This window comes from Stegostoma tigrinum, unplaced genomic scaffold, assembly GCF_030684315.1.
Source record: "Stegostoma tigrinum isolate sSteTig4 unplaced genomic scaffold, sSteTig4.hap1 scaffold_128, whole genome shotgun sequence".
NCBI lineage: Eukaryota > Metazoa > Chordata > Chondrichthyes > Orectolobiformes > Stegostomatidae > Stegostoma > Stegostoma tigrinum.
Genome location: NW_026728076.1, coordinates 474,516 through 497,518, shown reverse-complemented (window position 1 = coordinate 497,518; position 23,003 = coordinate 474,516). Strand labels below are relative to the sequence as shown.

At 51.1% G+C, this 23,003-nt stretch overlaps 1 long non-coding RNA gene across 2 annotated transcripts in view; it reads left to right on the top strand.

Annotated features, from left to right (window-relative positions):
- The window catches only part of LOC132207712 (uncharacterized), a 199,927-nt gene extending 177,449 nt beyond the window's left edge, over window positions 1-22,478 (top strand). The window contains exons 4-7 of one of the 2 annotated variants that reach the window (XR_009443727.1): window positions 10,839-11,001; window positions 16,216-16,275; window positions 17,787-17,951; window positions 22,365-22,478. This is a non-coding gene — a long non-coding RNA (uncharacterized LOC132207712). The remainder of the gene's footprint in view (window positions 1-10,838; window positions 11,002-16,215; window positions 16,276-17,786; window positions 17,952-22,364) is intronic. The other variant, XR_009443728.1, reaches the window with a different exon arrangement.
- Window positions 22,479-23,003: the final 525 nt, after the last annotated feature.

Sequence of the window (23,003 nt, the reverse complement as noted above, 5' to 3'; positions counted from 1 at the left end):
CCCGCAGCCCTGACCCGCTCACTGCGACTGGCCCCCCGCTGCCCAGACCCGCTCACTGCGACTTGCCCCCCAGACCTCACCCGCTCACTGCGACCTGCCCCCCGCAGCGCTGAGCCGCTCAGGGGGACCGGCTCCCCGCAGCCCTGAACCGTTCACGGGTACCGGCCCCCCACAGCCTTGACCAGCTCACAGGGACTGGCCCCCCGCAGCCCTGACCCGGTGACAGACTGGCCCCCGCAGCCCTGACCAGCTCACTGCGACTTGCCCCCGCAGCCCTGACCAGCTCACAGGGACTGGTCCCCACAGTCCTGACCCGCTCACTGCGACTAGCCCCCCGCAGCCCTGACCCGCTCACTGCGATTTGCCCCATGCAGTCCTGACCCGCTCACTGCGATTTGCCCCCTGCAGTCCTGTCCCGCTGTCAGGCAGTTGCCCCCTGAAGTCCTGACCCGCTCACTGAGATTTGCCCCCTGCAGTCCTGACCCGCTGACTGCGACTTGCCCCCGCAGCCCTGACCCGCTGACTGCGACTTGTCCCCTGCAGTCCTCTCCCGCTGACAGGGACTTTCCCCCTGCAGTCCTGACCCGCTCACTGCGAATTGCCCCCTGCAGTCCTGAGCCGCTCACTGCGATTTGCCCCCTGCAGTCCTGGCCCGCTGACAGGGACTTGCTCCCTCAGTCCTTACCCGCTAACTGCGATTTGCCCCCTGCAGTCCTGTCCCGCTGTCAGGCAGTTGCCCCCTGCAGTCCTGACCCGCTCACTCCGATTTGCCCCCTGCAGTCCTGTCCTGCTGACAGGGACTTGCCCCCTGCAGTCCTGACCCGCTCACTGCGATTTGCCCCCCGCAGTCCTGACCCGCTTACTGTGCTTTTCCCCTGCAGCCCTGACCCGCTGACAGGGACTTGCCCCCCGCAGCCATGACCCGCTGACAGGGACTTGCCCCCGCAGTCCTGACCCGCTCACTGCCATTTGCCCCCCTGCAGTCCTGACCCGCTTCCTGTGCTTTCCCCCCGCAGCCCTGACCCGCTGACAGGGACCTGCCCCACGCAGCCCTGACCCGATGACAGGGACCTGCCCCCCGCAGCCCTGACCCGCTGACAGGCAGTTGTCCCCCGCAGCCCTGACCCGCTGACTGCACCTTGCCCCCTGCAGTCCTGTCCCGCTGACTGCGACATGACCCCGCAGCCCTGACCCGCTGACTGCGACTTGCCCCCTGCAGTCCTCTCCCGCTGACAGGGACTTGCCCCCTGCAGTCCTGACCCGCTCGCTGCGATTTGCCCCCCGCAGTCCTGACCCGCTCGCTGCGATTTGCCCCCTACAGTCCTGACCCGCTGACAGGGACTTGCCCCCTGCAGTCCTGTCCCGCTGTCAGGGTGTTGCCCCTGCAGCTCTGACCCGCTCATTCAATTTGCCCCCTGCAGGTCTGTCCCGCTGACAGGGACTTGCCCCCTGCCGTCCTGACCCGCTCACTGTGATTTGCCCCCTGCAGCCCTGACCCGCTCACTGCGATTTGCCCCCTGCAGCCCTGTCCCGCTGACAGGAACTTGTCCCCGCCACTCTGACCCGCTCACTGCGATTTGCCCCCTGCAGTCCTGTACCGCTCACTGCGATTTGCCCCCTGCGGTCCTGTCCCGCTGACAGGGACTTGCCCCTTTAGTCCTGACCCGCGCACTGGGGCCGCCCCACACAGTCCTGACCTGCTCACGGCGATTTGCCCCCCGCAGCTCTGACCCGCTCACTGCGATTTCCCCCCGCAGTCCTGTCCCGCTGACAGGGACGTGGCCCTGCAGCCCTGACCCGCTCACTGCGATTTGCCCCCTGAAGTCCTGACCCGCTCACTGCGACTTGCCCCCTGCAGTCCTGACCCGCTGACTGCGACTTGCCCCCTGCAGTCCTGTCCCGCTGACTGCGACATGCCCCCGCAGCCCTGACCCGCTGACTGCGATTTGCCCCCTGCAGTCCTCTCCCGCTGACAGGGACTTTCCCCCTGCACCTGACCCGCTCACTGCGATTTGCCCCCTGCAGTCCTGACCCGCTCACTGTGATTTGCCCCCTGCAGGTCTGTCCCGCTGACAGGGAATTGCCCCCTGCAGTCCTGACCCGCTCACTGCGACTTTCCTCCCGCAGCCCTGACCCGCTCAGGGGGACCAGCCCCCCGCAGCCCTGACCCGGTCATTGCGACACTGCCCCCCGCTCCCTGCGACTGGCCCCCCGCTGCCCTGACCCGCTCACTGCGACTGGCCCCCCGCTGCCCAGACCCGCTCACTGCGACTTGCCCCCCAGACCTCACCCGCTCACTGCGACCTGCCCCCCGCAGCCCTGAGCCGCTCAGGGGGACCGGCTCCCCGCAGCCCTGAACCGTTCACGGGTACCGGCCCCACACAGCCCTGACCCGCTCACTGCGACTTGCCCCCGCAGCCCTGACCCGGTGACAGACTGGCCCCCGCAGCCCTGACCAGCTCACAGGGACTGGTCCCCACAGTCCTGACCCGCTCACTGCGACTTGCCCCCCGCAGCCCTGACCCGCTCACTGCGATTTGCCCCCCGCAGTCCTGTCCCGCTGTCAGGCAGTTGCCCCCTGCAGTCCTGACCCGCTCACTGCGATTTGCCCCCTGCAGTCCCGTCCCGCTGACAGGGACCTGCCCCTTGCAGTCCTGACCCGCTCACTGCGATTTGCCCCCCGCAGTCCTGACCCGCTCACTGCGATTTGACCCCCGCAGTCCTGACCCGCTCACTGCGATTTGCCCCCTGCAGTCCTGTCCCGCTGTCAGGCAGTTGCCCCTGCAGCTCTGACCCGCTCATTCGATTTGCCCCCTGCAGGTCTGTCCCGCTGACAGGGACTTGCCCCCTGCAGTCCTGACCCGCTGACTGCGACTTGCCCCCGCAGCCCTGACCCACTGACTGCGACTTGCCCCCTGCAGTCCTCTCCCGCTGACAGGGACTTGCCCCCTGTAGTCCTGACCCGCTCGCTGCGATTTGCCCCCCGCAGTCCTGACCCGCTCGCTGCGATTTGCCCCCCGCAGTCCTGACCCGCTCGCTGCGATTTGCCCCCGACATTCCTGACCCGCTGACAGGGACTTGCCCCCTGCAGTCCTGTCCCGCTGTCAGGGTGTTGCCCCTGCAGCTCTGACCCGCTCATTCGATTTGCCCCCTGCAGCCCTGCTCCGCTGACAGGAACTTGCCCCCGCCACTCTGACCCGCTCACTGCGATTTGCCCCCTGCAGTCCTGTACCGCTCACTGCGATTTGCCCCCTGCGGTCCTGTCCCGCTGACAGGGACTTGCCCCTTTAGTCCTGACCCGCGCACTGGGGCCGCCCCATGCAGTCCTGACCTGCTCACGGCGATTTGCCCCCTGCAGCCCTGACCCGCTCACTGCGATTTCCCCCTGCAGTCCTGTCCCGCTGACAGGGACGTGGCCCTGCAGCCCTGACCCGCTCACTTCGATTTGCCCCCTGCAGTCCTGACCCGCTCACTGCGATTTGCCCCCTGCAGGTCTGTCCCGCTGACAGGGAATTGCCCCCTGCAGTCCTGACCCGCTCACTGCCACTTGCCCCCCGCAGCCCTGACCCGCTCACTGCGACTGGCCCCCGCTGCCCAGACCCGCTCACTGCGACTTGCCCCCCAGACCTCACCCGTTCACTGCGACCTGCCCCCCGCAGCCCTGAGCCGCTCTGGGGCACCGGCTCCCCGCAGCCCTGACCCGCTCACTGCGACTTGCCCCCGCAGCCCTGACCCGGTGACAGACTGGCCCCCGCAGCCCTGACCACCTCACAGGGACTGGTCCCCACAGCCCTGACCCGCTCACTGCGACTTGCCCCCGCAGCCCTGACCCGGTGACAGACTGGCCCCCGCAGCCCTGACCCGCTCACTGCGACTTGCCCCCCGCAGCCATGACCCGCTCACTGCGACACTGCCCCCCGCAGCCCTGACCCGCTCACTGCGACTTGCCCCCTGCAGCCCTCTCCCGCTGACAGGGACTTGCCCCCCGCGGCCCTGACCCGCTCACTGCGACTTGCCCCCCGCAGCCCTGACCCGCTCAGGGGGACCAGCCCCCCGCAGCCCTGACCCGCTCATTGCGACACTGCCCCTCGCAGCCCTGACTCGCTCACTGCAACTTGCCACCCGCAGCCCTGACCCGTTGACAGGGGCTGGCCCCCGCAGCCCTCAGCAGCTCACAGGGACTGGCCCCCCGCAGCCCTGACCCGCTCACTGCGACTTGCCCCCCACAGCCCTGACCCGCTCACTGCGACTGGCCCACCGCAGCCCTGACCCACTCACTGCGACCTGTCCCCCGCAGTCCTGACCCGCTCACTGCGTTTGGCCTCCTGCAGTCCTGACCCGCTCACTTGCGATTTTCGCCTCTACTGTTTGTAATTTTTATTAATGACTTGGACGAGGGAATTGAAGGATGGGTCAGCAAGTTTGCAGACGACACAAAGGTCGGAGGTGTCGTTGACAGTGTAGAGGGCTGTTGTAGGCTGCAGCGGGACATTGACAGGATGCAGAGATGGGCTGAGAGGTGGCAGATGGAGTTCAACCTGGATAAATGCGAGGTGATGCATTTTGGAAGGTCGAATTTGAAAACTGAGTACAGGATTAAGGATAGGATTCTTGGCAGCGTGGAGGAACAGAGGGATCTTGGTGTGCAGATACATAGATCCCTTAAAATGGCCACCCAAGTGGACAGGGTTGTTAAGAAAGCATATGGTGTTTTGGCTTTCATTAACAGGGGGATTGAGTTTAAGAGTCGTGAGATCTTGTTGCAGCTCTATAAAACTTTGGTTAGACCGCACTTGGAATACTGCGTCCAGTTCTGGGCGCCCTATTATAGGAAAGATGTGGATGCTTTGGAGAGGGTTCAGAGGAGGTTTACCAGGACGCTGCCTGGACTGGAGGGCTTATCTTATGAAGAGAGGTTGACTGAGCTCGGTCTCTTTTCATTGGAGAAAAGGAGGAGGAGAGGGGACCTAATTGAGGTATACAAGATAATGAGAGGCATAGATAGAGTCGATAGCCAGAGACTATTTCCCAGGGCAGAAATGGCGAGCACGAGGGGTCATAGTTTTAAGCTGGTTGGTGGAAAGTATAGAGGGGATGTCAGAGGCAGGTTCTTTACGCAGAGAGTTGTGAGAGCATGGAATGCGTTGCCAGCAGCAGTTGTGGAAGCAAGGTCATTGGGGTCATTTAAGAGACTGCTGGACATGCATATGGTCACAGAAATTTGAGGGTGCATCCATGAGGATCAATGGTCGGCACAACATTGTGGGCTGAAGGGCCTGTTCTGTGCTGTACTGTTCTATGTTCTATGTTCTATTTTCCCTCTGCAGTCCTGACCCGCTGACAGTGACTTGCCCCCTGCTGCCCTGACCCGCTGTTAGGGACTTGCCTCCAGCGGCCCTGTCCCGCTGACAGGGACTTGCCCCCCGCAGTCCTGACCCACTTACTGCGCTTTGCCCCCCGCAGCCCTGTCCCGCTGACAGGGTCTTGCCCCCCGCAGCCCTGTCCCGCTGACAGGGTCTTGCCCCACGCAGCCCTGACCCGCTGACAGGGACTTGCCCCCCGCAGCCCTGTCCCGCTGACAGGGACTTGCCCCCCGCAGCCCTGTCCCGCTGACAGGGACTTGCCCCCCGCAGCCCTGTCCCGCTGACAGGGAGTTGCCCCCCGCAGCCCTGTCCCGCTGACAGGTACTTGCCCCCTGCAGTCCTGACCTGCTGACAGGTACTTACCCCCCGCAGCCATGACCCCCTCACAGGGACTTGCCCCCCGCAGTCCTGACCCGCTCACTGCGATTTGCCCCATGCAGTCCTGCACCTCTGACAGGGACTTGCCCCCGCAGCTCTGACCCGCTGACTGCGACTTGCCCCCCGCAGCCCTGACCTGGTGACAGAGACTGGCCCCCGCAGCCCTGACCAGCTCACAGGGACTGGCCCCCACAGTCCTGACCCGCTCACTGCGACTTGCCCCCCGCTGACAGGGACTTGCCCCCGCAGCCCTGACCCGCTCGCTGCGACTTGCCCCCTGCAGCCCTGACCCGCTCGCTGTGACTTGCCCCGCGCAGCCCTGACCCGCTCACTGCGACACTGCCCCCAGCAGACGTGACCCGCTCACTGCGACTTGCCCCCCGCAGCCCTGACCCGCTCAGGGGGACCAGCCCCCCGCAGCCCTGACCCAGTCATTGCGACTGGCCCCCCGCTGCCCAGACCCGCTCACTGCGACTTGCCCCCCAGACCTCACCCGCTCACTGCGACCTGCCCCCCGCAGCCCTGAGCCGCTCAGGGGGACCGGCTCCCCGCAGCCCTGAACCGTTCACGGGTACCGGCCCCCCACAGCCCTGACCCGCTCACTGCGACTTGCCCCCGCAGCCCTGACCAGCTCACAGGGACTGGTCCCCACAGTCCTGACCCGCTCACTGCGACTTGCCCCCGCAGCCCTGACCAGCTCACAGGGACTGGTCCCCACAGTCCTGACCCGCTCACTGCGACTTGCCCCCCGCAGCCCTGACCCGCTCACTGCGATTTGCCCCCCGCAGTCCTGTCCCGCTGTCAGGCAGTTGCCCCCTGCAGTCCTGACCCGCTCACTGCGATTTGCCCCCTGCAGTCCTGTCCCGCTGACAGGGACATGCCCCCGCAGCCCTGACCCGCTCACACCGACTGGCCCCCGCAGCCCTTTCCCGCTCACAGGGACTGGCCCCCCGCAACCCTGACCCGCTAAGAGGGCCTGCCCCCGCAGCCCTGACCCGCTCACTGCGACACTGCCCCCCGCAGCCCTGTCCCGCTCATGGCGACCTGCCCCCCGCTGCCCTGACCGGCTCACTGCAACTTGACCCCCGCGGACCTGACCCGCTCACAGGCACTTGCCCCTTGCAGTCCTGACCCTCGCACTGCGACCTGCTCCCCGCAGTGTTGAACCGCTCACAGTGACCTGCCCCCCGCAGCCCTGACCCGCTCAGAGGTACTGGCCCCCGCAGCCCTGACCCACTCACAGGGACTGGCCCGTGCAGCCCTGAACAGCTCACTGCGACTTGCCCCACGCATCCCTGAGCCGCTGACTGCGACTTGCCCCCGCAGCCCTGACCCGCTCACAGGGATTGGCCCCACACAGCCCTGACCGGCTGACTGCGACTTGCTCCCGGCAGACCAGACCCGCTCACTGCGACTTGACGCCCGCAGACCTGACCCGCTCACTGCGACTTGCCCCCCGCAGTCCTGACGTGCTCACTGCAACTAGCCCCCCGCAGTCCTGTCCCGCTGACAGGGACTGGCCCCCGCAGCCCTGACCAGCTCACAGGGACTGGCCCCCGCAGCCCTCTCCCGCTGACAGGGACTGGCCCCCGCAGCCCTCTCCCGCTGACAGGGACTGGCCCCCGCAGCCCTCTCCCGCTGACAGGGACTGGCCCCCGCAGCCCTCTCCCGCTGACAGGGACTGGCCCCCGCAGCCTTCTCCCGCTGACAGGGACTGGCCCCTGCAGCCCTCTCCCGCTGACAGGGACTGGCCCCTGCAGCCCTCTCCCGCTGACAGGGACTGGCCACCGCAGCCCTCTCCCGCTGACAGGGACTGGCCCCCGCAGCCCTGACCCGCTCACTGCGACTTGCCCCCGCAGCCCTGACCTGCTCACAGGCACTTGTTCCCTCCGTCGTAACCCGCTTACAACGACTTGTCCCCTCTGTCCTGACCCGCTCACAGCGTCTTGCCTCCCATCCCTCTTAGACAGGTCACCCCTTGCTCAGAAACGGTCCCAATTATCCCTGCCCCCTGTGCCAGCTCCTTAACCATGCATTCATCTCACCTATCTTTCTATGACTTAGCTCACTAAGATGTGGCACTCATGGCAACCCATAAATTATTACCCTCTCGGTCCTGCCTTTCAGCCTCTTTGCTAACTCCTTGCACATAGTCCGCAGGATGTCATCCCTCTTTCTGCCGATGTCATTGGTACCAACGTTCCCCGTGGCCTCTGGCTGCTCACCCTCCCCTTTAAGAATTTGTTGCAACCAATCAGAGATGTCCTTGACCTTGGCACCAGGGAAACAACACGCAGCCCTGGTGTCTCAAATGTGGCGACAGAATCTATGCCCCCAACGAATGAGTCTCCAACCACACTCGCTCACTTGGATTTGCCTTACTCTGTCCCACAGCAGGGTGGTTTGCACTGTGGACCTGGCTACTGCTGATTATATAACTGACCCAGTTTAGTTTTAGATCAGTGTTAACCTTGGTTTAGTGGATAGCCAAGCACCTCAGTAGTCTACAATACAGGAGAAATACATTCTTAAGCTGACAGATTCTGTGACAGTCAAGGACAAGCACTGAATTGTTCTGACCTCATTTCCAACACCTGGCCCGTAGCCTTGCATGGCTTGGATTGCTCTTGCACATTAAAAAAAAATAAATGTAACGATGATGTGAGGGGAAGGACATGGAATTTTTTTGATATGGTCATATTCTCTCTTGTTGGAGCTGATTGCTGCTTAGCACTTGTATGGTGCAAATGTAACTTATCCTTTATCAGGCCAAGCCTGATCGTTGTCCAAGTCTCACTGTATTTTCTCATCGTTGACTTAATGTTGGTTCGGCCCAACAGTGTTGTACGTGCCCTGCCTATTCTGAAACTCTACCACTTAATATTAAGTCTAATAAAGACAAGTATCGAATCTGCCTTCCAAACCACTTCAACGACCTGGTCCATTACATTGTGGGATCAACAGGCATACACATCAAGATCCTGAGATCCCTCTGATCATTGGTGCTTGTGAGGTCCCTATGATTCATCATGGGCTCCAAGATCTGATTGTGCTGTGTCACCTCATCCTTATCCCATTTGTCCTTACATGAAATAATGTTCACAAACGCTTCTCAAAAATTCTTCCCAATCCTACTTTTTGCAATCATGACACAGGTGAGCATAAAACTTGGAACACTACAGCAACAGGAATGTGCCCTTTGGCCCACCATGTTGGGCCAAACATGACAACAAATGAAAAAATCCCTTCTGCCTGTCCTTGATCCGTAGTCCTCCATTCCTTGCATATTCGTGCACTTCACTAAAAGACCCTTTCAAATGCTTTCATCGTATCTGCATCCACTACCACCCCGGGCAATGTATTCCACACTTTTAACATGCTCAGTGAGAATTATTTGCCGCTCACATCTCTTTTGAACTTCCCCCCACCATCTCAGCTTAAATGCATGCCCTTAAATAGTTGACACTTCAACTCCGGGGGAGAAATTTTCTGACCGTTAGCTGTATTTATGTAACTCCTAATTTTATAGACTTCTATCAAGCCTGCCCTCAGCTTCTACTGCTCCAGAGAAAACGAAGAGTTTTTCTAGCTCCTCCCTCTCGTTCATGCCCTCTATTCCAGTCAGCATGCTGATAAATCTCTTCTGCACCCTGCCCAAAGCCTGCACGTCCTTAGTGTAATGTGGCGGCCAGAATTGAATGCAATACTCTGTGTGGTCTCACCAAAGTCTTGTAAAGCTGCAGTGTGACATCCTGACTCTTGCACTGAGTACCCCTATGAATAAAGGCAAGCATGCGATATGCCTTCTTGACCACCCTATCTACTTGTGTGGCTACTGTCAGGGAGTTATGGTCTAGGACCCCAAGATCCCTCTGGACATCACTGCTGTTTGGGGTCCTGCCATTAACTGTGTATCCCTTTCCTTAACACTTGGTCTCCTAAAATGCAACACCTCATGCCTGCCCAGATTAAATTCCATCGGCCATTTCTCCGCTCATGTTTGCAATTGGTCTGTACCTTGCTGTGTCCTTTGACAACCTTCCATGCTGTCCACAAGTCCACTGGTCCTTATATCATCTGCAAACTTACTAATCCCCCGTCTACATTTGCAACCAAGTCATTTACATATATCACAAACAGCAGAAGTCACATCGATGCGGAACACCACTCGTCACTGAGCTGCAGCCAGAAAAACAGCTTTCCACCACTGAGACGGCAAGAACTGTAGATGCTGGAATCAGAGTTAACCAAGTGTGGAGCTGGAGGAACGCAGCACGTCAGGCAGCATCAGAGGAACAGGAAAGCTGACATTGTTGATGCTGCCTGGCCGGCTGTGTTCCTCCAGCCCTATGCTGTGTTATCTTTGTTAGCCTTCCACCGCTACCGTCTGCCTTATATGGGCAGGCCAAGTCACCACGGATCTCATGGATCTTAATCTTCTGGATGAGCATACCATGAGGGACCTTGTTGAAAACCTTCGTAAAATCCATGTATATGTTATCAACTGTTCTACCCTAATTGATCACCCTTGTCACCTCCTTGAAAACTTCAACTGACTTGGTAAGACATAACCTGCCCCACATAATGCCATGCTGGCTGTCCCTTATTAGCCCATACCTTTGAGACATGAGACACTCACCAGTCTGTAGTTTCCTGGAAAGTCCCTGTTTTCCTGCTTGAACAGAGGAACAACTTTATCCACTCTCCAGTCTCCGCAACCCCTCTAGTGCCTGGCAAGGATATCAGATCCTGTTGAAAGTGGGGTGTTGATGCATTTGTGTCATGATTGTGTTTTGTTTGAGCCCTAACATTCAAAGCAGTGTAAGAATGTCTTTGTGCAGCAGGCGAGGTGTGATGAGACTGAGCCTTCATACAATTGCAAGATGTTGAAAATTTGCCATTATTTCTGAAAACAGTGATAAATTTCCATGATCAACATTTCTGTTACACTGCAATGATTATCCCGTGGCATGTAAAATCAGAAAGATACGATAAAATGAGACTGGGTCATATGCAGGGAGAATGTTTGCCTTTCATGTCTATAGAAGTAGTGAAATATTTCCATGAATCTAAGAGTCACTTTTCCGTTCATTGAAGGACACAATCATCGCCTTGGAAGCTTCATCACGATACTACTTTGCATTTCTGAAGAGGGAAGAAGAAATCAATATGCAAATTCAATTCCATGGTTTTGGAAGTCCCATGTGAGAACACGATTCATTTGCGCCGGCATAATGCTCTGACCGAGAAAGAATTGAAGGTGAGTTTGTAGTTTCGAAGATCGCAGCAATTTATGCATCAACTTCTTCATCGATAATGTTCCATTGCTTTCAAACTGCATTTTCCTCTCTGCAAGATAATAACTGTTAGAACAAGCAACAGGATGGGTAGGTGGTCTATGGGGAATGCAATGTTACAAAACCCGATCCATTCAACAACATATTTCAGATAAGTCAATAAATTAAATATTCCAGCACAGGATAAAACAAGGAAGATGAGAATGAGGAGGCAATAGCTCTGATGACAAAAGAACAGAAATTTACCTTTATCCATTCGAGCAAAAAAGCAGGCACACAAATAAATAATCATCTAAGAATGCACGTGTGCAACGGAGACTGCAGGGGGACTAAGAATGCCGAATTGTTGTCATGCGTATTGCAGAAAGGATGATTGAAACAGAATCTGTGGAAAATTTGAAGAAATACAGATGATGCATCTCAGGATGTTGGAGGAAGAACATTTATGGACTGAGGCAAATTGTATTGCCCTTTTCAGGAGTTAATCGGTTCATAATGAATTGAAAGACTTCCTTCTGTGCTGAAAGCTTTAGTTTAGTTGCAGCTGGATGACAATTTCTGTTCCTGGTAGTATTTAGCAAACTGTTAAAAGTGAATGTCACTGCACAGAATTCCAAACATGACTCCAGTCAGTGGAGAAAATATCCAAGGGGTGTGGTGAGTTGTATCCTCTCATGTTGAACAGTGCAGCTACAGATACAATGGAGGCACTGATGATACTGTTCCAAGAATCCTTAGATTGTGGAAAATTCTCAGAGGATTGAAAGATTGTGAACATAACACCATGATTACAAAGATACTTGGACAAAATAGTAAGCAAGTATTGCCAATTTAGGTCAACCTGTGTAGATGTTCATGCCTGCAATGAAAGATGAAATAACAGGGTACTGAGTGTACTATAACATCCTACAGAGGTAACATCCTTTTATAAAGGGGAAATAATACTTGACAAACTTGCTACAGTGCTTTGAGAAGGAAACAAACATTACTGATGAAGGACTTCCAGTTGATGTAGTACATTGAGATGTCAAAAAAGCATTTGATAAGGTACAGCTCATAAGGTGTCTCTCTGATTAAGGGTCTAGGCCCGAAACGTCAGCTTTTGTGCTCCTGAGATGCTGCTTGGCCTGCTGTGTTCGTCCAGCCTCACATTTTATTATCTTGGAATCTCCAGCATCTGCAGTTCCCATTATCTCAAAAGAAAAGAGCCCATGTGTTCAAGGGTAGTATGTTCGGATGGACAGAGGACTGCATCGTAAATAGAAGTAGAGACGTAGCAGCAGGATGGTAACTTACAAGTCATGTACGGCCACAGAGCGAATGCTGCGGAGGCCAAACACCTCATGTTGACTGGGTTGATTTGAGAAATGGCAGGGGGGATTGCTATGCTTATGAAAGTTCGGCAGGCAGGGACTACGTTCATTGGCGTTTATGAGATTGAAAACAATCTTATTTTTTCAACATCTAAGATTCTTAAGAGGCTTGATAGTGTATATCCGTCGAGATTACTCCCATTTGTGAAAGATTTTACGACCAGAGGCCACATTTTCAAATTGGTTTCCCATTAATTCAGGGAAGAATTACTTCTTTCAGGTTGTAGCAATTTATTGAACACTTTAGCCAAGAAGGTTTTAGAGGTAATGCCATTAATCATATGCTAGGCTGTAACGGCCAGGTTAATTTTTAAATCAAGAAACAATGATAATGAGAAAAGGGTCTAGGCCTGAAGCGTCAGCTTTTGTGCTCCTGAGATGCTGCTTGGCCTGCTGTGTTCATCCAGCTTCACACTTTGTTATCTTGGATTCTCCAGCATCTGCAGTTCCCCTTATCAGTGATAATGAGGTAAGGGTAGTCTTTACAGTGGAAGATACTTCAAGGATCCCCTTATTACTAAAGAATACAGGGAGGAATTAAACACATCACTACCACACCATCACTACCATGAGAGAAGTAGCAGTCGACAATCTAATGGAGTAAAAGCAGATTAGACTCATTGCCGTGATGGTTTACTTTCTAAGATTCGAAACAATGAGCTTCAGAGTCGGTGTATGCATTGACTGTAATTTCCCAAAAAGGTTCAGATTCTCGAGAAGCATCTGAGGGCTGGAAAAATGCCGATGTGACGTCCCTATTTAAAAAGGAGAGAGGCAAAAAGAAGATAACTACAACCGAACCAGTCTGACATCTATTGTTGGAAATATGTGGCAATCAACTATGAAGAAAATAATAGCAGGACATTTGGAAAATCATAATCTAATCAAACAGAATCAGCATAGCCTGATGAAAGAGAAATTATGTCTGGCTAATTTGTTTGGGTTTTTGGAGGAAGTTTTGGGAGGAGAATTAATACAGGAAAACCAGTAAATGTGTTGTGTTTGGACTTGGAGAAAGCATTGAGAAGGTACTCAAAAGTAATAAGCTGAGAGCTGCGGTTTTGAAGGTAGTATATTGCTCTGGATCAGTATGCTTTGCACGTTCTGGAAGAAGAGATGACATCTCGAGTGAAATGCACCAAGTGAATATATATTTTGGGGAACTTGGTGGCAATGCGCTAAGTCAGTGCAGAGGGTAAGAGGTGCCATTTGCTTGCTTTTTTTGCCTGATAGTTCATAAGCATTTTTTTTTGAGACAGGGTGAATCGAAGCCAGAATCAGGGACCGAGAGGGTGAACCAGGTTCATTGGTTGGTGATCGCTACTGGTTTAAGAATCTATTATCGGTAGCTTTCGGATTGAAAGTAAATCGGAGAAATTTTTACAGGCTACAAACTAAAAGACCAGAATGTTTTCAAATCAAATTAGGATCGAAGTAATTGAAATGGAGATGCCAGGCCAGATGATGATTTGTACCTACATGACGGGCGAGTGGTCAGGCCCCAGACTCCAGTTTACGGTTGATGAACTGGAATCTCAGTTTTTACCAATCAACAAATCACATGGGGCAGAGTTACCAGGGAATGCTGTGCTTCAGGAGGCAGTCACACACCTTAGATTAACTAGCTGAAACTTGGTCAGTGGCCAATGACAAAGAACAGGGCAGGTGGAAGGATCCAGGATGTAGTGCAGAAGGAACCTTGGCCTTTGATCTGATCTAACAGGTTTGAGATTCTTTCTTCCTGTGTGGATGAGAGTGCAGGGTATAGGGAAGATGAGTAAACTGACTGTAGCACTGTGGTACAGGGGGGACATTCAAGAGGAGATAAAAAGTGAAATGTGGTTATAATCAGAGGTAGTATAGTTAGGGGAATGAACACTGTTCGTTGTGACCAGGATCGAGAGTCTCGAAAGTAGTGTTGCCTGCCTGGTTCCCAGGTTCAGGATATTCCATCTCGGCTACAAAGGAACTTGAAGTGGGAGGAGTAGAAATCCAGCTATCGTGGTCCACACAGGTACCATTGATATGGAAGAAAGAGGAAAGAGGTTCTGCTGAGGGATTATGAGCACTGAGGTGAGAAAGCAGAACCAGAATGGTAATAATCTCTGGATTATTATCTGAGCAATTTGGCACGGTGTGAACATAATTACAGATGTACATTGTTCAAATGGTGGCTTGGCAGAAATGTGTTTGAATTCATGGGACATTGGCATCGGTATGGGGAAGGAGGGAGTCGTTCTGTTGTTATAGGCTCGACGAGAATCATATTGGGACAAGTATCCTGGCAAAAGACAGAGCTAGGTCTCGGGGGTAGAGCGTTAAAATAAAAAGTGTGGAGCGGGTGAGTTCAGTTGCATGGAAAATTATGGAAAAAGTTAGAAGCTGGTAAGTGCTCAGCAAAGTTTCCAGAGCAAGTCATAGGACCAAAAGTTTGGAAATGGTCAGGACTCTGACTTCAGGTGCAGCAGATAAGAACGGTGGCCGAAAATGGCGGACTGAGGATCTTGTATTTAATTGCAGGGAGTGTATGAAACAAAGTGAATGAGTTTGTGGTGCAGATTGAAATTGACAGATACATCACTCTGGGTATCACAGAGAGGTGGTTGTTAGGGGACAAGTGTTGGGAACGAAATATCCAATGATTCATGTCCGATAGAAAGAACAGGCAAATGGACAGAGATAACAAAGTGTGGAGCTGGATGAGCACAGCAGGCCAAGCAGCATCTCAGGAGAGTAAAAGCTGACGTTTTATGCCGAGACCCTTCTACTTCTGTGTGTTCATCCTGCTGTGTTCATCCAGATCCACACTTTGTTATCTTGGATTCAGAAGCATCTGCAGTTCCCATTATCTCCAATACAAATGGACAGAGATGCCAGGGTTGGCTTGTCAGTAAGAAATGAGGTCGCGCTGAAGGAACCACAGCTCTTGTGCTTGTTTATTAATGACTCGGAGGAAAGAGGTGCATGTGCTGTGGCTAAATTTGTAGATGACTGAAAAAATATTTAGAAAGACAAGGCATGGCCCAGAAACAGAGATTTACCGGGATGTTACTTGGATCGGAATGTATTAGCTACAAGGAGGGTTTGGTGGAAATGCTGTGTCATGATAAATGTAATGAGATCAACCATGATCTCACCGAATGATGGAGGAATATTCAATGGGCCAAATGTCTTTTTTTGTGAGTCTTCTTGTTTGACAATGCATTCATGAAGGTGTTTTTTTTTCTCTCTTGGATAAGATGTGAAAATGAAATGTATACGAGATAATGGGAACTGCAGATGCTGGAGAATCCAAGACAACAAAATGTGAGGCTGGATGAACACAGCAGGCCAAGCAGCATCTCAGGAGGACAAAAGTGCTCCTGAGATGCTGCTTGGCCTGCTGTGTTCATCCAGCCTCACATTTTGTTGTCATGAAATGTATACACTTCCTTTTCATCTGGGAATAAATAATTGTTCTGAACAATTTCCATTGACTAATAGCAATCTGACAAGCTTCGCAATGTAAAGAGATTTTTAGCTTCTTTTTCCTTGTAAAGGTGTTCTTTGGAATTAATTTGGCATATATTATTTGCATCTCAGGAAGTATGTTCATCACTGCATCTCAAAAAGTGCTCTGTTGTATGACAACAGCTTTTTAAAGATCACTTCAATGGTTGTGATTTTGAGTTGCCATAACACACATTAAATTACACTGTTGGCCAATCTGTCCATGATTATTTCATTATCTTATGCTTCAAACAGACAAGGAAATCTTGGTGATGCAATGAAGTGTTTGACTCTCAAATATAATTGCTGTTATAGTTTCCACTTGGAAGAAAGATTCACATCAAATTGACTGGTCAAGGAAATGGGACACTGACTGTGAGTACTTTGAATGTTCGAGTTGTTCCTAAAATGAAAGTTATGACCCTGATGATTTCTCTTTCATGCAGATATGAAGAGACTCTTTCAAAATATCCTCTGGGTTAGTGGTTCAGGCATAAAAGTGCAATATGTATATTTATGTATATACATGTACATGCGTCATCTGAAAAGATAATGAGTATAAATCACTTGTGACAAGGTGAGAATGAGTTATCCCGATAGTAAGAACTGCCAATGTTGGTGTCTGAGATAACACATTGTGGAGCTGGAGGAACACAGCAGGGCAGGCAGCATCAGAGGCTCAAGAAAGTTGAGGTTTTGGGTCAGGACCCTTCCTGAGAAATGGAGGGTGGAAGGGAGCTCAGAAACAAATAGTGTAGAGGGGAAGGAGGTGCTGGGGAAGGTAGGTGGGATGGTAATAAGTGAGTACTATCCAGATTGGAACATATTTTCCCCAGGGGCTATTGAGTACGAATTCCAAATCACTCTCAAAATCTTAGTGACTGTTAACATTGATGTTTTTTGTCTGTGTGTTTCAGTAATTGCATGACAGTTGAATGGTTCGTTGAGAGTGAGGAACCTATGGACTCTCACACACCAAGATGGAATTTAGTTCGAAGAGTGACTTCAAAATAGTTGCTTGCTTTTAAAATCTTGACCGTTTTTGCTGTCCAGTTGAATGAATTTAGCTTCATACTGCTTCAATAGGAATTAGTGTTTAATAGGAACATATTTGTGAAACTTACAGTTCCGTAAGTTTTAGCATAAACTGGTGCAGCCTTTCGGTGCTTGCAAAAAGGCTCACCTCTCCGTTAATACTGAAGGAAAATTGGAGTTTAAAAGTAAGTTCACCCGCTGTCAGGGAATGAAATGTTAATGTTGACTCGAACATAATTTTAAAAAAAGTCATATATTTGTGTAACACTGAACTCAAATTAAAATTTGGATATGCTGGTTTTACAGATGGTTGGATATTGAATTCATTTTAAATGAGGGTGAAGATCACTTTAAATCCAGCATATTTGTGAAGAAAAGAAATAGCATGTCAAATAAAATTAACTGCATGACTCGTCATAGCCCTATATATAGAATTTCTTTCTGAACTATGAGACAGTTGTGACCCCATACTACCTCAGTGCTCATGGCAAGAGCAAGACTTCTGTTTGACGTGCTGTGCACTGCATGGAATGGCGGCAACATCAGATTCATTGATGCTTGAGAATCAAAAGAATATGACAATAAGATTTAAAATCAAAATCTCATTGAACACTTCAAGGAATGTATTACAGGAAGAGGGGGAAAGCATGTATGACTAATAGAAGGTGGTGGCGCAGATCACATAGACCTGTGTGCTAAAACTTATCACAAATTTCACATTGAATGGAACAGTTTAAACAGGCTGGAGGAAGCAGACATGCCAGCCCAAACTTTTTGAATTTGAGCATTCTGTTCGTAAACATCAGCAAAATTGTGGGAAACATGTTTATTCTTTCTCTTTTATTGCACAGAACCTTACGATGAGACTGTTTTGATGAGGAATTTAAAGATTATGTGTCCCATCCATTTGACGCACAGTTTGGTACCATAGGTTGGTACGATCTTCGTTCATGAAGGAAAAGGGATGTTCCAGATACAGAAAATCGTCAAACCATTTATGACAAAGTCCGTTTCTGGTTAGTATTAATTAATGCAGTTAACATTTTTAGCTCGACATGATTGCACAATGGAGTCAATAAGAAAATTTCATCTGATATTCCACATAAATTTTAAGTGGATATTAAAGCAGCTCATTTCTTTTTCACGCTGTATGCTGCTTTTAAGAATGGTTGTCTTATTGTCGAAATGTTTAGCTTTGACTCCATGGCTTCTTCCATTAGCTCACATTGAAACAGATGTTTCTTCAGCCAAAAATGCACGTTTACCCGGTGTAGCTTGACTAACCTTCCCCTGTGGTCGTTCCCCTGAAATCCCCTGCAGTAGCTCCCCTGAAAAACAACTATACCATTTTGGACACTGTTCCGGGGGACGACTTAGCAGGGGTATGCAGTAGGGTGCAGGTCTCTGGCACAGAGTCTGTCCCTCTTGCACAGAAGGGAAGCGGGGATAGGAAGAGAGTGATAGTCATTGGGGACTCAGTAGTTCGAGGGACTGATAGAACATTTGCCGGGAACGAAAGAGACTCACGATTGGTGTGTTGCCTACCAGGTGCCATGGTCTGTGATGTCTCGGATCGTCTCTTTCGGGTTCTGAGGGGAGAGGGTGACCAGCCCCAAGTCCTGATCCACATAGGCACCAACGGCATGTGTCGAAAGAGGGATAGGGATGTCAGGCAGGATTTGAGGGAGCTGGGGTGGAAGCCGAGAGCGAGAACAAGCAGAGTGGTCATCTCTGGTTTGTCACCCGTACCACGTGATAGCGAGGCAAAGAACAGGGAGAGATTTCAGCTGAAGACGTGGCTGCAGGGATGGTGCAGGTGGGAGGGCTTCAGGTACATGGACAATTGGGGCTCGTTCTGGGGAAGGTGGGACCTGTACAAACAGGACGGTCTCCACTTGAATGAGAGGGGCACGAATATCCTGGGTGGGAAATTGGCTAGTGCCATTTGGGTGGATTTAAACGAGCTCAGAAGGGGGATGGGAAACTGAGGTGCAGTCCTAGTACACAGGAGGATGAGCGTAGGGAGGACATGGTCAGGACCTCACTGTCACAGAAGTGTGCTGGCAGACAGCAAGCTGGATTGAAGTGTGACGACTTTAATGCCGGGAGTGTCCGGAATAATGTAGGTGAGCTTGCAGCTTGGATAGGTACCTGGGACTTCGATGTTGTGGCCATTCCGGAGACATGGATAGAGCAGGGTCAGGAATGGATGTTGCAGGTTCTCGGGTTTAGATCTTTCATTAAGGTCTGGGAAGGTGGTAAAAGAGGGGGAGGTGTGGCTTTGTTGGTCAAGGACAGTATAACGGCGGCTGAAAGAACCTTTGAGGACTCGTCTACTGCGGGTGTATGGGCTGAGGTTGCCAAGGAAGGTTTGTCGACTGAGTCAGTGTGGGTGGAAGTTCGGAACAGCAAGGCAGCAGTCACTTCACTGGGGGTTTTCTACAGACCCCAAATAGCAGTTGGGAGATCGAAGAACTCATTGGCCGGCAGATAGTTGAAAAGTGCAAACGTAGCAGGGTTGTTGTTGTGGGTGACTTCAACTTTCCCAATATAGATCGAAACCTCCTTAGTGCAGATGGTTTGGATGGAGCCGTTTTTGTCAGGTGTGTTCAGGAGGGTTTCCTGACTCAGTATGTGGACAGGCCGACAAGGCAGGAGGCCATTTTGGATTTGGTGCTCGGCGATGAGCCAGGACAGGTGTCAGATCTCGTGGTGGGAGAACACTTTGGCGACAGTGACCGCAAGAGCCTCCCATTTACCATAGCCATGGAAAGGGAAAGGAGCAGTTACCAGGGGAAGATATTTCACTGGGGTCAAGGAAACTATGATGCTATCAGACAGGAGTTGGGAAGTACAGATTGGGAGCAATTGTTCCACAGAAAGGGCGCGGCAGTCATGTGGAGGCTGTTCAAGGAGCAGTTGTTGCGAGTGATGTATAAATTTGTTCCTCTGAGACCGGTAAGAAGGGGTAAGATTAAGGAGCCTTGGATGACGGGTACAGAGGTGCTTCTTGTCAAAAAGAAAAGGCAGCGTACGTAAGGTGGAGGAAGTGAGGGTCTAGCACAGCTTTAGAGTATTACAGGCCTGCTTGGAAGGAGCTCAAAAGATATTGCCTGTACAATTGTTACCTGTTACAACCTTTGCGTCCACGCTTGCTCATTCAATGGTGTCAAGATGCCAGCAGTGCATGTACCTTCTCCATCCCCTAATGCCGTCAGCTCACACAAGACATAGTCCTTACTTAAAATCTTCTGATCAACCAAAGTTCATTGCAATGGACATTTTAGTTATCTGTCATGAAACGAAAACTGATTCTGACTGGCATGACCTGCAGTGCAAATGAATATAATCTGTGAAACGAGATTCCTTATGGGCTTGCATCCACTACAGATAATTGCTTTTCAAAGACGTTGCATACATACATTTATTTCTCCTATCACCTTAGATTACTTTTTTGTTTATGCATGTTGTGTGGGTTTCCAGTCAGGCCCATAAACACAGGTTGATGCAGTCACTGTTACAACACGGTATTGAAGGAGAATTTGTGATCTTTGGAGTTTCATTCCAGTGTATGAAGGAGTGCATCATCAAGCCACTTCAGAGCACTACTGGCGACAAATTGTTGCAAGTTTTCAAGTGTTACCGATGGTCACATAAAATATGGCCTTTTTGTTGTTGCGCTATTCATCTTAACTGCACCATATCTAGTATTTAGGCTTGGAAACTATTTCAAGTTTTTTGATTTACTTATTCAAAATCATTTATGATTGTTGTCATGATATCTACACTATGTTATTTTGATTGGACATAGAGGATTGGATCTGTCTTAATGGAAATAATGTATGCGCTTATAAAACCCCTTCTGGGCAAGGTAGTTGCTCAGTGGTTAGAGCTGCTCATGCACTGGGGAGCCAATTGAGATTCCAGTCTTGGGTAACTATCTGTGTGGAATTGACATGTCCTCCCCGCGTCTGCGAGGGGCTTCTGCCAGGTGCTGCAGTTTCCTCCCATTGTTCAAAGATGTGCAGGTCCTTGTATGTGATTTGTGAATCATTTCTTAAATGTTTCAATCCTGCCAGCATCCAGTGCCTTGGACAAAATAACTGGAGATGAATAAAAGATACTGTGCCTTTTGACACCTTTCCTGCTGGATTTTCATCAATCCTGCTTTATATCGGTGACAACTTCCATGACCTTTTTTGATGCTATATCTGAATTGACAGTCTAGTTCCAAATATTTGTTGTGCAGTATTTCAAGGTCTCTGTTATAGCATACCCATGAATGTCCACTTCAAAAGATACTTCCATATCATAGAATCCCTACGGTGTGGAAACAAGCCCCTTTTGACCCAAAACGTCCACGGCCACCCTCCAAAGAGCATCTCACCCTGACTCATCCCCCGACCCTTTCCTCAGTAGCCCTACATTTCCCATGACTAACACACTGAATCTACACATCCCTAAACACAATTGGCAAGTTTGGCATGGCCCATACACCGAGCCTGCACATCTTTGGACTGTGGGAGGAAACCAGTGCACCCAGCAGGAACCCATGCAGGCATGGGCAGAATGTACAAACTCCGCACAGAAAATCGTCCAATCGCTGGGATCGAACCTGGGTCCCTGGCGCTGTGAGTCAGCAGTGCTAACCACTGAGCCACCGTGCTGCCCTTGGAGTTAGACAGAGCTTGCTTGTTCCTGGGTGGCCTCAAACTGCCAACCTCCACTTGGTGGCAAAAGTGCTGACCAACTGCACTCATCTTCACTGGTTTTTGCTTTGTATCATTGAATTCAATCCTTAAAACTCTATGATAAATATTTAACTTTCCATTGATATGTGAGCGTTGTTTTTAGTACACAGTATTGGTTTATTATGTTTCATTGGTACATGATGAATATTGTATGTATATGCAAATGGGCAAGTTGGTCATGATGCAGTCCACAGACCTGGAGGATAATAACACTGTCCTTCAATCGCCCACGATGCCCTCTGCAAATTGGTAGAAAACAAAAATTTCTAAAAAATTCATCTCTCCTCCCGTCAGTCGATCAAAATTAATTCAGGATTTTGTACAGGCCAATAACCGTAAGATTACACGAGCCTAAACCAAACTACTGGCTCATATTAGTTCAGTAAAGTGAAAGGGCAACAATAGAGGTAGGAGGAACTGCAGATGCTGGAGAATCTGAGATAAGAAGGTGTAAAGCTGGATGAACACAGCAGGCCAAGCAGTATCATCCGGCTCTGCACCTTGTTATCTCAGATTCTCCAGCGCCAATTTTCTGAAGCAGGGTCTCGTCCCGAAACATCAGCTTTCTTGCTTCTCTGATGCTGCTTGACCTGCTGTGTTCATCCAGCTCTCCACCTTGGGCAACAATAGAGTATGTTTTAAGTCACTAGATATGTTCCGTGGGTTTGTCTTCCTTAGGGTGGAGTTAGTGGAACCGACAAAGATGTCTCCCTCACAGCGTTTGTGACAAAAGAATTGCATCGTTCCTTGGCGGCCTTTCAACAGAAGAACATTCAGAGATTTCACGAGCGGTAAGAATGTAACTTCTTTTACTTCTCTTTATCTCACTTTTTCCAACAATTGGAAAATAGATTTTAGAAATAACATCGAGCTGATGAAGCGTGAAAAGAAGAATAATTCCAAGCAGTGGTGCGAGTTGGTCAGTGAGGTGGGAGGAGTGGATAGGTGGGAGAGAAGGCGGACAGGTCATGGAGGCGGGGCTGAGGGGAGGAACTAGTCTTGGGATGAGGCTGGCGGGTGGGGAGATTTTGAGGGTGGCCAAGTCCACATTGAGGCTATTGAGTTGGAAGCTCCCGAGGCGGAATATGAGGTGCTGCTCCTCCAGTTTCTGGGTGGTTTGGTTGTGGCACTGGAAGACGCCCAGGATGGACATGTCATTCAGGGAGTGGGAGGGGGAGTTGAAGTGATGCAATGATTTGGACATGAAAATAGAAGGTGTGGTTAGTAAGTATCCCAATGATTGAAGGTATAGTAGCCAGCCAAGAAGGTCACCTCAGAATACAATGGGACATTGACAAGGGCCAATGAACTGAGGAA